The sequence below is a fragment of the Phyllostomus hastatus genome, unplaced genomic scaffold, assembly GCF_019186645.2.
Source record: "Phyllostomus hastatus isolate PE091 unplaced genomic scaffold, TTU_PhHast_1.1 phas_scaffold_114, whole genome shotgun sequence".
NCBI classification, from domain to species: Eukaryota; Metazoa; Chordata; class Mammalia; order Chiroptera; family Phyllostomidae; genus Phyllostomus; species Phyllostomus hastatus.
Genome location: NW_025334006.1, coordinates 12,893,557 through 12,907,522, shown reverse-complemented (window position 1 = coordinate 12,907,522; position 13,966 = coordinate 12,893,557).

Sequence of the window (13,966 nt, the reverse complement as noted above, 5' to 3'; positions counted from 1 at the left end):
AGTTTTCATTTTTCTTATTAAATGTGAAATTAAAATGAGCTAAATTATTCAGCCATTTTGGGATCAACATTGATTTCATTGCTTTTCTCAGTTAATTACATCATGACTCTCCACATCTTCTTTCTCTCTGACAGGTCTCAAAGCAATTCTTATTCCATCTGACTCATTTGTTAACTGTAACATACTCCATTTTATAGTATGCCAATCATTTCCCTTAAAGCAGTAACAGATATAGCAAAAGCTTGCTACTTCTCTTGTTCTAATTAAAGTGTCTATTTTTTTCTTATTTGAGAAACATTGCAAAGTTTTATTGAATATTTTTTCTATTTTGTATTATTCTATGAGAGCAGTACTATGCTGTACTCGATTAGAGTTAAATCAATTTACTTCTACACAGAATTAATTCAATTAGGTATAATTGGTCTTAGTGTAACAGGGTATAGCCAAGAGGGGGTACCACAAATATGGATTTGGAATGGGGCCCAGAACCCAGGAAATATTAGGATGTCCTCACCCACCCCCCACAGGTGTGGGTTGGGGGAAGGGACAAATAGTGCAGAGCCATTGAGAGCTGTTTTGCATAGCAGCAGCTTTGCAGCTAACCTCTGGTATGGTCATTTAACATATCTATTACCTTTAACTGGTTACATAGATATGTCAAATAGCTGTGGCCATGCTCTGAGCCAGGGGAATGGAAGTAACTTCCCCCACAAGACATAACTGAGGGGGGGGCAGGTCCTCGGAGTTACAGTGCCTGCATGGAAGTTTGGAGAAGATTGACTCCATGACATGGGGTCATGCCTTCCCAGATTCATGATGGCAGCCCAGTAAAGCTGGAAGGATGTGAGAGTGCTGACAAGTGTAGCCAATTGTGGGAGGAGTCGGAAATGGGTCTGCAGAGGAAGATTGGTGTGGGGATTTAAACTCAGACATGGCAGCCATTGCAGGGAGAACTACTTGGTTTTGGCAGAGTGGAGGCTCTCGAAGCCATTGTGTAGAGAGGACCACGCAACTGTGGCAATAGAAAGGAGAGCCATGCAGCTGTGGACATGTAAGAGAGCCACGTGGCTTTGCTAGAGTGGGGATTCCTGCGGCCATTGTGCATCAAGGACCACAGCCAGTGCAGGAGGAGAGAACCACAGCCCTGTGAGAGAGAATCACCATGCAGCTGTAGCAGAGACCCGCCACTCAGCTTTGGCAGAGTGGCGACCGCCCTCCTCACAGCCATTGGAGGCAGAACCACGTGGCTTTTCCAGAGTGGGGACTCCCACAGCCGTTATGCAGAGAGGACCACTTGGCTGTGGCAATAGAAAGGAGAGCCATGCAGCTTTGCCAGAGTTGGGACCCCTGCAACGTTAGTAGGGGGAACCACCACCCAGCTTTCACAGAAATCCTGGCAACACAGCTGATGGTGCTGGGAACCGAGGGAGGCTTACCAGCCAAGACGGATTACTGCAAAGAACTGGGGGCTGCCTGAGCCACAGACTTCTATTTCCTTTCCTGAGATACGGTACCCCAGACTGGGCAAAGAGGGGAAGTAAGAATTGTGTATGTTTGTGGGTGTTTTAAGGGACTTCAGGATTTTGATGAAGACATTAGGTCACTACTTTAAGTCTGAATAGCATTAAATAAACATTTCCTTTCCTTTTCATAAATCTCTGGCATTGAGAGATGTCTTTCCTATAAGGCGATGGACATAACGAACCTGGGGAGTTCCTTCCAGTAATAGTATATTGTCTTTGGCCCCTCCTTTTGTTCTGTAACATTAGTAGTATTTTTCCTCTGATGTGTTTCACTTTCTTGAAAACTGTAAGGTTTTTGTGTGACTAATTATACCAGGATAGTCAAGAGAAATTAATAAAAAATTCATTTTGAAAAGTAAATATGAAAACTGAAAGATTATTCTAATTGGTTCCTGAAAGATATAAAAATAAAGGTGCAGTTGTCTATCAACTCTGTTAAGAGGCCACATTAGAAAAGTGTCCAGATTACTAAACAAATAATTATTAATACAATTATTTAGAGAAATAATATTTTTACATTGCTGTTATGATGAAAATTATACCATTTTAGGTGTTTCCTACCCTTTTAGATTGACTCTAATAATTTTAGATGACTATACATTTAATTTACATTTATGAATACTTGTCATTTTTCCTTTTTTTAAAAAAGGTTTATTTTTGTCACTTTGTTTAGATGGTATCTACCATTTTTCTAGAATGTAAAGTTAGTACTTTTTCTTTTGTAATTAGTTTAAGTGTCTCAAGGAAGGTATTTTGACACTATATAAATAACTCATTTGTCCTAAAATCTCTGGAATAGATTCTATTATTCTTGCATAAATCAATTATTTTTGTGATATTTGTCAAGTGGTGATTTTCTACTTCAATATTAAATTTATAAATTATAGTTTTATTCTATTATAAGGAAGAACTTCTTCCTCAGCACTTCTTATTTATTTATTTATTTATTTATTTATTTATTTCAGTGTGGACTCAGATTGTAATTTTATTCCAAATATCACAATCCATTATTATCATAAATATAGGACAAATATATATCATTTGCCTCTATATATGTTGTCTGGAAAAGCAATGTTTCTGTAACATTCCTACCAAAAATGTAGTCATTAGGAGGCCTCAGACAAATAAAACCTGACGCATACTCTACAAAATAAATAATCTGTTCTCTTCAGGAATATCAAGGCCATTAAATATAAAGCAAGAATGAGAAACTGTTCCAATTAAAGTATTCTAAAGAAACATAATAAAAGTAACCTACAGTCCTGAGTTGCTTTAAAGAACATCAGTAGGAAAATTGGCCAACTCGAATATGACGTGTAGAGTAAATTCTAAACTGCATTAATATTAATTTTGGCTTTGATGACTGTGCTGTGGAAATGTAAGACAATGTCCTCCAGAAAGGACTGTTAGCAAGAGAATGTTTTTAGGAAATACGTGCTGCAGCCTTTGAGTTGAGGGTCAAGGGGCTTTATGTATGTGACTTACTCTCCAGTAGTTCAGAAAGTTGCATGAGTGAGGTATGGTGTGTACATCTGTGATGTACACGTGTATACGTGCACGTACACATGGAGAGAACAAAGAGCAAAGTCGGTAAATTGTTGACATTTGGAGAAAGCTGGGTGAAGGATAACTGAAAATTACAGACTTACAGATTTTCTGTAATTCTGAACTTATTTTTTTAAGTTTAGAAACTAAGTGTATGTTAGGCTGATTTGGAAATACATGTTTCCTCTCCTTTTTCTCCAGGAAATATTGAACAGAGAAATGTACACTAAGCCTTATGACCTGTTAAAGCCTTTTCTTCTTTCTCCTATTCCATCTCTTGAAATCCTGTTCAGGCATTTTTTACATTCCAGCTTCTCCAGTAATCCTTATCTCACTTACCTTCAGACACGATGGTTTGTTCTTCACTCTGAATTCTAGTAACACAAGCATTACTAAATAACTTAGTACTCAATAATGTAATGCTTTATATTTATCCTATCTTATTTTACTTAGAGATAATGTTCTTACTAACTAATCAGAGCACTGATTCAACTAATTCAAGGAAATATCTTCAACTTCTTTTTCCCATCTCTACTTCTGGCCATTTCAACTCTATAGTAGGTAGTTAATGAATTCATACATATGATTCAAAAGAATTTTCTTAGATGATAGACCTAAGCATTAAAGGCAAAAAAAAAAAAAGAAAAAAGAAAAGAAAAGATGGCTATCGGCTGCAAAATTCATTTCCATCTCTGACTACTAGTTGGGCCAATCTGGTATTTATGATGAGACTGAATACACCATGACAATGGAATGTAGATTTGGAAAATCTTGTGGGCATTGTCATTTTCTCCATACCACTCATGAAATATGGTGTTTGTCAGCTATTGTTTTAATTATTTATTTCAAGCAAAAACTTTATGACAGGGACATACAGACAAGGCCTTCAACCTCAAGAGCAAGTTTTAAAATTTGCTTTGAAAGAATTTAACTGAGAAAAATAAGTGCCTTTCATTTTGCAATTTGAGTCAAGTAATGCAATGCAAAAGCCTATTACAGAAGCAAATAACATTAGTTGATTTTGTCTTAATATTGCTAACATTTTAATAGGTGGAACAAGATAACAGCATAGAGATATCAGAACCAGGGAGGAGGCAGAGAAATAGTATTAAAAAATAGGACTACAAAGGATAATGTAGTTTTTTAAATACTGTCTTCATGTAACTATGAGGCCCTGGCCAGAGGCTAGTCAGTTCCCCTTCCAATTAAGTCCACATCCCAACCACTTTCCTTCTTGGGCTCTCTCACTTAGAGTCACTCTAACTCTGCCCTAACCACCCTGTGTCAGGTGACAGATGAGCAGGGACAGCTACTCCTCAACCTGTTTACCCTGCCTTGCAGGTTGCTTCATAGGATACAATGAAGACTCCTCCCCTGCCAACCCCCCACTCCCCACCCCCACTTTTCCTCTGCCTTGTGACCCACCGCAGTGATTCCTTGTGTGGCTCCCCCTCATGGTTTTCCACGCACTTCCTCTCTTGAGCTCTGTGAGTATAGTAAACTACCTTTTCAGTGGCATCCTTTCCTGGCCTCTTCACCTTACCATGCCTAATTAATAATAAAGGTTTTAAAACAAAGATGAAAGTTCACGTTTCTGTCCTCATAGACTGCAAAATATGCTGGCATACAGAAATTAGTATTTTTTTCATTGTTATTCATGCTAGTATAAAACTATATGCACAGTATTTTGAAGAGACACTGAAAAGGAATGGTCAATTTATTTTACTAGGGAGGTATCAGTTATCTATTGCTGTATAATCACTCTATACTCTGATGACTTAAACCAATAATTTATTTTGCTTATGATATTGTGTTTAGTGTGGGTGGTCCTTTGGTCTGAGTCAAGGCTGGTTACAGCTAACTTGATCATTAGTCTGCGGTTCACGGACAGCAGGAGCTGGTGCGTTAGTTGGTAAATTAATGACCTAGGATGGTTTCACTCACAAATCTGGTGGTCAGCAGGCTATCAGGACAGGAAGGGTGTCTGGCCTGTGTGTTGTCATCATTGAGCAGGCTAATCGTTGTTATCATTTTTACACAGTGGTAATTGCGGTGTTGCCAAAAGTTGTTAAGAGAAGAAACCACAAGTCTCTCATGGATTGGAACTTGCACAGCGTCAGTTTTCTTCATTCTTTATTCCAACCCATGAACTCAGGGAAGAGGGAAATAGGCTCCACATCTTAGTGGGAGGGGCCACAAAGTATTGGGACCATTTTAAAAATTTACTATAGGGTTAAGGAACATGAAAATAAAAAGCTTTCTGGAGAACTTTGAGCAATTCTTGAAAGGAGAATCTATTAGGTTTTTATCATGGAAAGAGGGGAGCATTGCATTATAAAAAGTAATCATGTAATTACTGTATCTTTAGATTTATAAGATACAAAGAAAAGAGATTCATGCTCACAGTAGTTTGTTTTATTTAAATTAGGATTGCTTATACACATCTGAATCTCCTTTGGGTCATGGCTTGATGTGTAATATGTAATACACCTAAAGAGAGAAAGAAAAAATATCCAAAATTAAAAAAAATGAAAATATGAAAGAAAAGTAAAATTAAAGCAGCAGCTTTATAGGTCATGCTCCTCACCATTTTGAGTTTTCTAGTCCTCATCCAACTGTGTCCAACAACGAGGCAGATTTATCCTCATTAAATAATTGCCACTGTGGAAGACTGCGTGGCAGTTTCTAAGAAAACTAAACATACTCCTACCGTATCATCCAGCAATTGTGCTGCTTACAATTTATTCATATGATTGAAAACATATGTCTATACAAAAAAAAATGTGCCCATGAATGTTTATCACAGTTTTATTCACAATTGCTAAAACTTGGAAGGAAACCGAGATGACCTTCAATAGGTTAGTGGGGGGAAAAAAAACCCAAACTGTGGGGCATTTATGCAATGGAATGTTATTTAGAAATAAAAATATATAAATGAGCTATCCAGGCATGAAAGACTTGGAGGAAACTTAGATGCATATTGCTAAGGAAGCCAATCTGAAAAGTCTATTTACTGCATGATTCCAATATATAACATTCCTTAAAAATAATAAATAATAGTAAAGTGATTAGTGGTTGTAGGTGTTTGGTGGCAGGGGAAGGAAAAATGAATAGATAGAGGACACATTTTTTAGGGCAGTTAAAGTATTGAGTATGATACTGTAATTGTGCATATATGTCATATTCAATACATTTGTCAAAACTAACAGAATACACAATGCCAAAAAAAGCACTAAAATTAACAATGGACTTTAGTTAAAACTATCAATATTGTCTCACCAGTTATAACAGTACACCACCACCACATCAACGCCAGATGTGAATGGAAAAAGGAAACTGAGAGGATTGAAGCTGTATATGGGAACCTTCCATACTTGCTGCTCTAATTTTTATGAACCTAAAATGCTTTTAAAAATAAATTAAATAATACTAAAAAAATACATGGGGGTTTCCAGAAGTTTGGAGAGGGGATGAATCAATTGGGGAAGAATGGCAATTTCTTTAAAGCAATGTAGGTATTCTATATGACACTGTAATTGTGAGTTAAGATATTAAGTAAGCATTTCTAAAAACCTATGGACTTTACATAAAAAAAATATTAAGAGACTGAAAGACCCCAGGACGGGATTCAGAATGTTACAAAGCTTTCTAACTCTTTTTAAAATGTATCAAACAACTCAATCATAGGGGGCTGGTTTGTTTTGGTCTTGCAAATGTGACTCAGCTCTGTATGGAAAACCTACAGAAACGAGGTGGCGGGCAGGAGCCAGACCTTCAAACCAGGTTTTCCTGTGGGAATCAGGCCTAGAAAATGCATACTGACTGCTATGGCTTGCTCTTGCTAAAACTCCCTCACCCTGGTCTGAAACAATAAATGTATATTGTCTATCTTCAAGGTAATTTCCAAAGCCTGTGTGAATTTCCCCAAAGACGGAGCTAATCAGCTCTCTGCCTTTCCCTTCCGCATGTGTTTCATTTCCTTGATTGTACCTAAAATGTAGACAATAATATTCTATGTAATAGATAATAAATCCTTCTTTGCTGTAAGACCCAAGAAAAACAATAAAAGCCTGTTAGGCAAGGGTCGGGGCACTCTCCTCTTGAGGGAGTGGTCAAGGCACTCAGAGGTGGTCACCTCTTAAAAGAGTGGCCGTGCTGTCCCCCTTTCCTCCACAGGATTGCTGTAGCCTGTGCATTTGTTCTCCTCTTCAGTCACAACAGGAGGACTCTGCTGGCCAGAGTCTGCCCCAGTCAGTGAACGTGGTAGAGAAAAAAAGATGCTGACCTAAGTTTCTTTGGAGGTGAATGCAGTTTGTAAGAAGAATGGCAAAGCTAATTACACATAAGTACTCTAATATAGTTGATGAAGTTGTATGTTAGGGGACATGAGTAAACAACTCTAAAGCCATTACACACACACACACACACACATGAATTTAATGATTAAGTAAATGAATGGAGATGATGGGAGCTAGATTTATCACTGTTCAAGTGTGAGGTTACTGGTAAGCCAGAGGAGGAGGTTGCACTGATACATGTGTCAATGGGTTAGAATTACAGATATCAATACAAACATCACATTTTGCTTAATATAAATACATATAGTTAAATATAAAATATTTATGCATGGATTAGTACACATGTGTAACTCCTTGCTCTTCAGCTGAGGTTGCCAGTAGCAATGAAACTACTCAACACCCAGACCTTGGTTTTTAATAGTACTCATTAATTATAAAAAAAGCAACAGGGCTTCTTGGGTATATGACTACATCTAACACTGGGATAGGAAATATACAAGATGAGGCATCTTGTATGTCCCCAAAATAAGAAAGTACTCAAAACACACACACACACACACACACACACACACACACACACACACACACAGATTTCAATATATCAAAGTGAGACTGATGCCAATTAAAAGAGTACCCAATACCTAAAACTAGAATCATTTGAGCAAAAAAGTGGCACTGGATTATTATCCAAAGTGTACAAAGAATATACATGAGTCCATGTTATTATAAATAAATGGTTGGATGAATAAATAAATCTGGGAGAAGAGACATTTTCGTTAGGCAAAAGAATTTCAAATAATTTAGGTAGATATAAAAGCTCCTACTTTTTCTCTGTGTGCTGGGTACAGTGACTTTCTTCAAAACAGTACAGTATGGAAAGGGAGAAAATGCAAGTAACTTTGTAGTGGAGGAAGTCAACAAGCGCTACCTCAGGCCAGCTGACCAAGATTAACATCAGGAGTAATAAGTGATGTCAGCAGTGTGCAGCCTCTATAAGATGTGATAAGAACAACTCAGAGATGCTAGAACACAAAAAGAAAGTTGTGGAAAAAACCCCTGGAGAACTCTGAATAAAGTATGGGCTATATGTAATAATATTGCATCAATGTTGGTTCATTAATAGGTCACCCAGGGATCCTCTGTACCATCTTGGCAATAATTCTATAAATCTAAAATGGTTGTAGAAGAAAAGGTATTAAAACAGACACATACATAAATATAACAAAATACCCAACTTCAGTAATCATTAGGAAAATGCAAAGTAATGTTGTGCAAGACAACTACCCAGCTACAGAACAGTTTAAATATTAAAGACAGAGAAGCAAGTGTTGGTGCGGATATGGAATGAAGGAAACATTAACAGCTTTGAAATATTTTTGTCAAATCTCTTTTGAAACCATAGATATTAAAGCTGAATATGTGAAGAGCCTATAAAACAACATTAATATGTTTGCCAGAGAGATGTTCCTAGTAGCACTGCAGAATAGGCCCAAGCTGAAAAATAATCCAAATTTCAATCATATGACAATGGAAAAATAAATTATGACATAATCACACAGTGGAATACATTACAACAAAAATGAACTATGACTACGATTTAAAAATCCCGTATGATGATCAATACTAATAAAAAGGAGCGAAACCCTAAAAACACATGTGGGCAATGCTAATGCTTTTTATTGTCTTTGGAGCTGTGGTCATTATGTGACAGGACATAGCTGAGCAGTAGCTATTCTTAGGTAGGAGCTGACCAGCAGCTGTTCCCAGACAGCAGTCATTCCCAGATAAGCAGTTATCTCAAGGTCGTACACTAACCCCCGTTTTAGCAGCTGCACTCCTTCCCCTCCTCCTTCTGCCTGTGTAACAAGCATGTAAGGAAACTCCAGCTTGAGCTCAATGCCCAGAATTTGGATTTTTTTATCTCCTCTGGGTCCGCATGCGCGAATAAACCCCACTTCGCAAACTCCGAGGTCGTCTGAGTCGTCTTTTCCTAACAATTAGAAAGGTCATAAGAGAGTCTCCTGAGGCTCGAGCACACCTGCTCACAAGGGCATGTTTACTCAGAGGAGCACTCACTGAGCTAGACTTAGTGTCAACTGCTACTGGTGCTCAACTTTGTCCTGCACAGCCTTTTCTGGTTTGGTCCGCATGACGGAGCCTCAAAGGAGCGTTTCACACTTTATATGCAGCTGCCGAAATTAAATTTAAGTGCCAGCTAATATTTATTGCCTATTTATTGCATGGTGTCTGAGCAGATTTATCCCATTTAAAACTAATGACAGTCCTATGAGGTGGCTATTACCCTAATTTTATGGATAGGTCAAGATACATAATATGCATAAATGATACAGCTCATGAGTTACAAAAGCAGAATGCACTAGTGTACACTGTATCACTTCCTAAATAAACCTTTGCCAATCATTGCAAGAAGGCAATATTAATTCATAGTTTTTATGCTAAAACTTATAAATTAATATGATAGCTGTGAGAGTCCTTGCCAGTTGACCCTATGATTAGGAAATGAATACGGCAGATGTGATGACTGTCCAAACGGACTTTTCACTGTTGAAGAGAACACCAGGTTTGTGTGATAAAGCAAATACAGATGCTATATTTCTAACTTTCTCTGTCACAAAATAGTTTATTGGCATTAGAAAGAGCAACATCTAAAATTGTTGAAAGTAGATGTTTTGTAAATAGACCTACATTTTTCCATGAATTAAAATTCTCATTTCAAAAGTTATAATGATAGATATGCATTGGAGAGATGACTAAGTCCTAACAGTCATTTTATAATATCATAAAAGTATGCTTTTCTTTATTACTACCATTAGCATAAATTGATGGACCATGCCTATTATCTATAAAAGAAGTCTTTTCATATCATTTAACTTCAATAAAAAATAATTATTTTTGCTTTCACTTTGGATTTTTGCTCCCCAAATGTGGAAAAAAAAGGTGAACTCATATAATAACTTATTACCACCAAAAAGGCTTATGTGAAGTAAATTTAAAATAATGTAATCATTGCCATCTCATCATAAATTTATTTAAATTGTAACATTTTAGTGCACATGTACTTGGGGAAATCTGGCTTGTTACGATCTTTTCATCTTCTTTTTGTTGAAGAACTTAATCATCAATATTTATACAAAAAAGCAGAAGCTTTTCAGGAGTTCTGCTTGCAGCTTTAAAGTGTTGATAGAAAATTAAGCTCTCGGGGAGGATTTGTGAGTAGCATAATCATCATTTCAGATGTGCTGGTACTCAAAGCCCTATTTTATGACTTACTCATTTAATGAAATATTTATTGTAAACCTACTATGCACTAGGTACAAAACAGACCAAGGTCCCTGCCCTTGAAGAACTTGCTTTGAAAAGAGGGAAAGGAGCAGGCGATCATGCACAATAAACACAGTAAAGATGCAAAATCTATGTATCTCCATAGGTGATACGTGCAATATAAACTTAGAAAACTTAGATAAAGGTTGAGGGAATCAGAAGTGCTGAGAGCCAGAGTTTTTGTTACAACAGGACACCAGGGTCAATCTCATTCAGAAAGTGAGATCTGACTAAGAGAGGTGAGGTATGAAGCCAAGCAAATATTTGCAGAGATTAGTTGTATTCCTGCCAGAAAAAAATATTTAGAACAAAAGGTCTAAGAACATAAGCTTTAAGCCAGGTGCAAGGTCTCTGTGCTGGGTGGAAAGAATAAGCAGAAAAGTGGTAAGGGAAGAAACAAAACCGAAATCATGTGAGGGAGTGGCAGACGGTAGCACAGAGCCGATTTGCTCCTGAGCACTCTTGCCAGTTGTGGAAGTTCAGGATCAAAAAAGAACAACACGAGTTGTGCATGCATCCAAATTATAAATATGCAGCGAATTAGGGTGGAATTTTACATAGGTTTAACAAATACTGTTTAGCCAAATGATGAATGGCAGGTGCTAAATCAATGCTTGTTAGAAAATAAATATCACATTGTATAATGAACATAACAAAATAACCTAGAATTTTAGTAACATTTTAATGTAGTCTTACAATTATATTATTTTAAATGTCATAGGCTATTTATAAAAGTTCAGCATTATACTTCAGGCATAGTAATTTATCAACACTCTTGGTAGTTACAAGGTTTTGCTGATGTATTCACTCTGCTCCTTCTTTACGCAACTAGATATGTTACAGAAGAAACTCCCAGAAATTTGGTTCTTCTCGCCAATGCAGTAAAGAATTAAAGATCAGCGAGTCTATTAGTGTGCAAGCAGGGTTTATTGGTGATCCATTCTCATGGAAGAGAATGGGCCCAGCTAAGGTGGGGGTGAGGGGCTGAAAGGCATAGGTTCGGGGTGAGGCAGGGGAAGGGCTGTGAAAGCAAGGGAGGCCAAAGGTCAGGGTGGCAAGCCTGCTGAGCCAGAGGCCAGGTGCCTCAGGTGGGGTTGCCTGGCTAGGCAGCCAGACAGCTGAGAGATACAAGCCATTAGTCCTTTGTCCTGAGGACTTACAAAGTTGGTGGGAAGGGGGAGGGTGAAGAAGTTACATATTGATTGACAGGTAAAGGTGGTGCTGGCTTTCCAGGATGGGAGTTAGGGGGAGTGAGGGTGGGGAGTGTAAGTACCTGAAAGTATTAATGGGCATCTTCCTTTAGACACTGTGGGCCCTTTTGGGCCTTTCAGCCCTTGGGCTTGAAAATTTCAAAGGCTTTCTTTCACAGATAATGGAAAAGATGCAAGAATTTCAAGGACTAATGAGTCAGTGGGTGAGACATGTCTCCCTCCTCCTCCCTGCCTTTGTTTGCTATCTATCCTACCTAACAGATATCAGTTCACCTTCGACTGTCACTTGGAGAGCTTGGACTAGATGTATCAGCATACGTTTCTGATGATGGTGAGATTGATCCTATCCTCTCTAGTTGCCTCGGACTGAAGACGTATTTATCAGATTTGAAGACTACAATGCTGGAGATGATTGCAGTGCCAAAGATAATTTTATCAAAGCAGTCACACCAGCCAAAGTTTTGGTTCTACAAGAAGATATTAGAAGCAGATTTGAGATTTATTCTCTCAAATCTGCATTTATTTGTTACTTTATATAGTCAAATAAGAAAAAGGAGTTTATTTTTGATTCTTAAATGCAGAAATGTGGCAATGGAACAGCATAATCGGCTTATAGGATAAAGAAAATAAGTTTTGAATTCCCAGCAGTATCTTAGCTTTCATGCTTGTATACCAGTTTCATTATGTTCTGTAAAGTATGTACTTTATATCAGAGATCATAGAGAAATACATACCAATACATTCTCTGGAAATGCCAGTTTCATTATTCCTTCATCAGGTTGCAGCAAGGAACCTAACTTGTTGTTAGCACATCCTATAATCAATAAAATGGATCTTAAGGGTTTCTTTTATTCAAGCATCCTCTTTAATATGCAATATGTCTTTTTTTAATTTAAAGGTTTTATATGAACTTTCTGCATAGAAACAAGAGCTTGTAAAAACTCTTACATATCAGGTAATTTGCCTTGGACTAAAGGTAAATGATGGAAGCCATCTATTATTTGCCAAGGATTATATATTATTACATTATACTCTTCTTTACTTCATAACATATTTATAGGCTTTAACATAAATAATTAGGTGGGGATATAGCACAAAAGTGTAGAAATACTAACTATAGTCAGAACAACCTTGAGAACAAAAGCCTTTAATAACTTCCTTCTCCAGTTGGTTGATACCAAGCATGGGCGTGTCACTCCTTTTGACCAATTTAATGTGTGTGAATTACTAAGGGTACATCTGGGGTTGGGGAGGGTTGGGAACTATCACATCAGTGATGTCCTGTCCCCAGTTTGAAATGCTCTTTTAGCCAGTATCCCAAGTGGTATAGATACAGGGTGGGGAAAAGTTGGTTTACAGTTGTTTGTATGGAAAATATACAATAATTAATAAATAATAATTTAAGAATAAACTCTGTGTTTTGCATACTCGTAACTATAAACATACTTTTTCCCCACCTTGTACAGGAAGGAGAGCCTCTAGTAAACCCAGAGCCTATAGGTGCAAGGCACATGCTGATATACAAAAAATTATGTATTATGAGCAAGTGATAAACATTTGTAAGACTTTGTTTTGTATTGTAATATTTTGACTTGTTACTATAGTATAATCTAGCAGAAGCTAACATATAAATACACATGGAGTTGCATTAAAATATGTATTATATAGCACTGGCTTTAGCAGCAGAAAGCTAAGGAGAGAAATCTGTTAACAGTGTCTAGGAAACAAATGACAAAATAGCAATTCATATTGATTTGTGGTAAACCATTTGTAATTTATTTTTTTGCCTGAAAATACTTGGATGATACTTTCTGTACCTGTAAAATTGTAGTTTTAATCAGTTAGGAAACAGACTATTATGGTGTGTCTAGGTTGAATTGTCTGTAGTATATGAGGAATGAGAAAGAGGGAGATTCGATAAGAATTAGCCAAGTAGCTATTTTGCAAATGAAAATGAAATGTTATATAGAAAAAACAAACATTCTTAGACTTTCAGAGTTGTAGGATGCAACTAGTTCTCATATTTTAGCATTCAAAAATAATAATG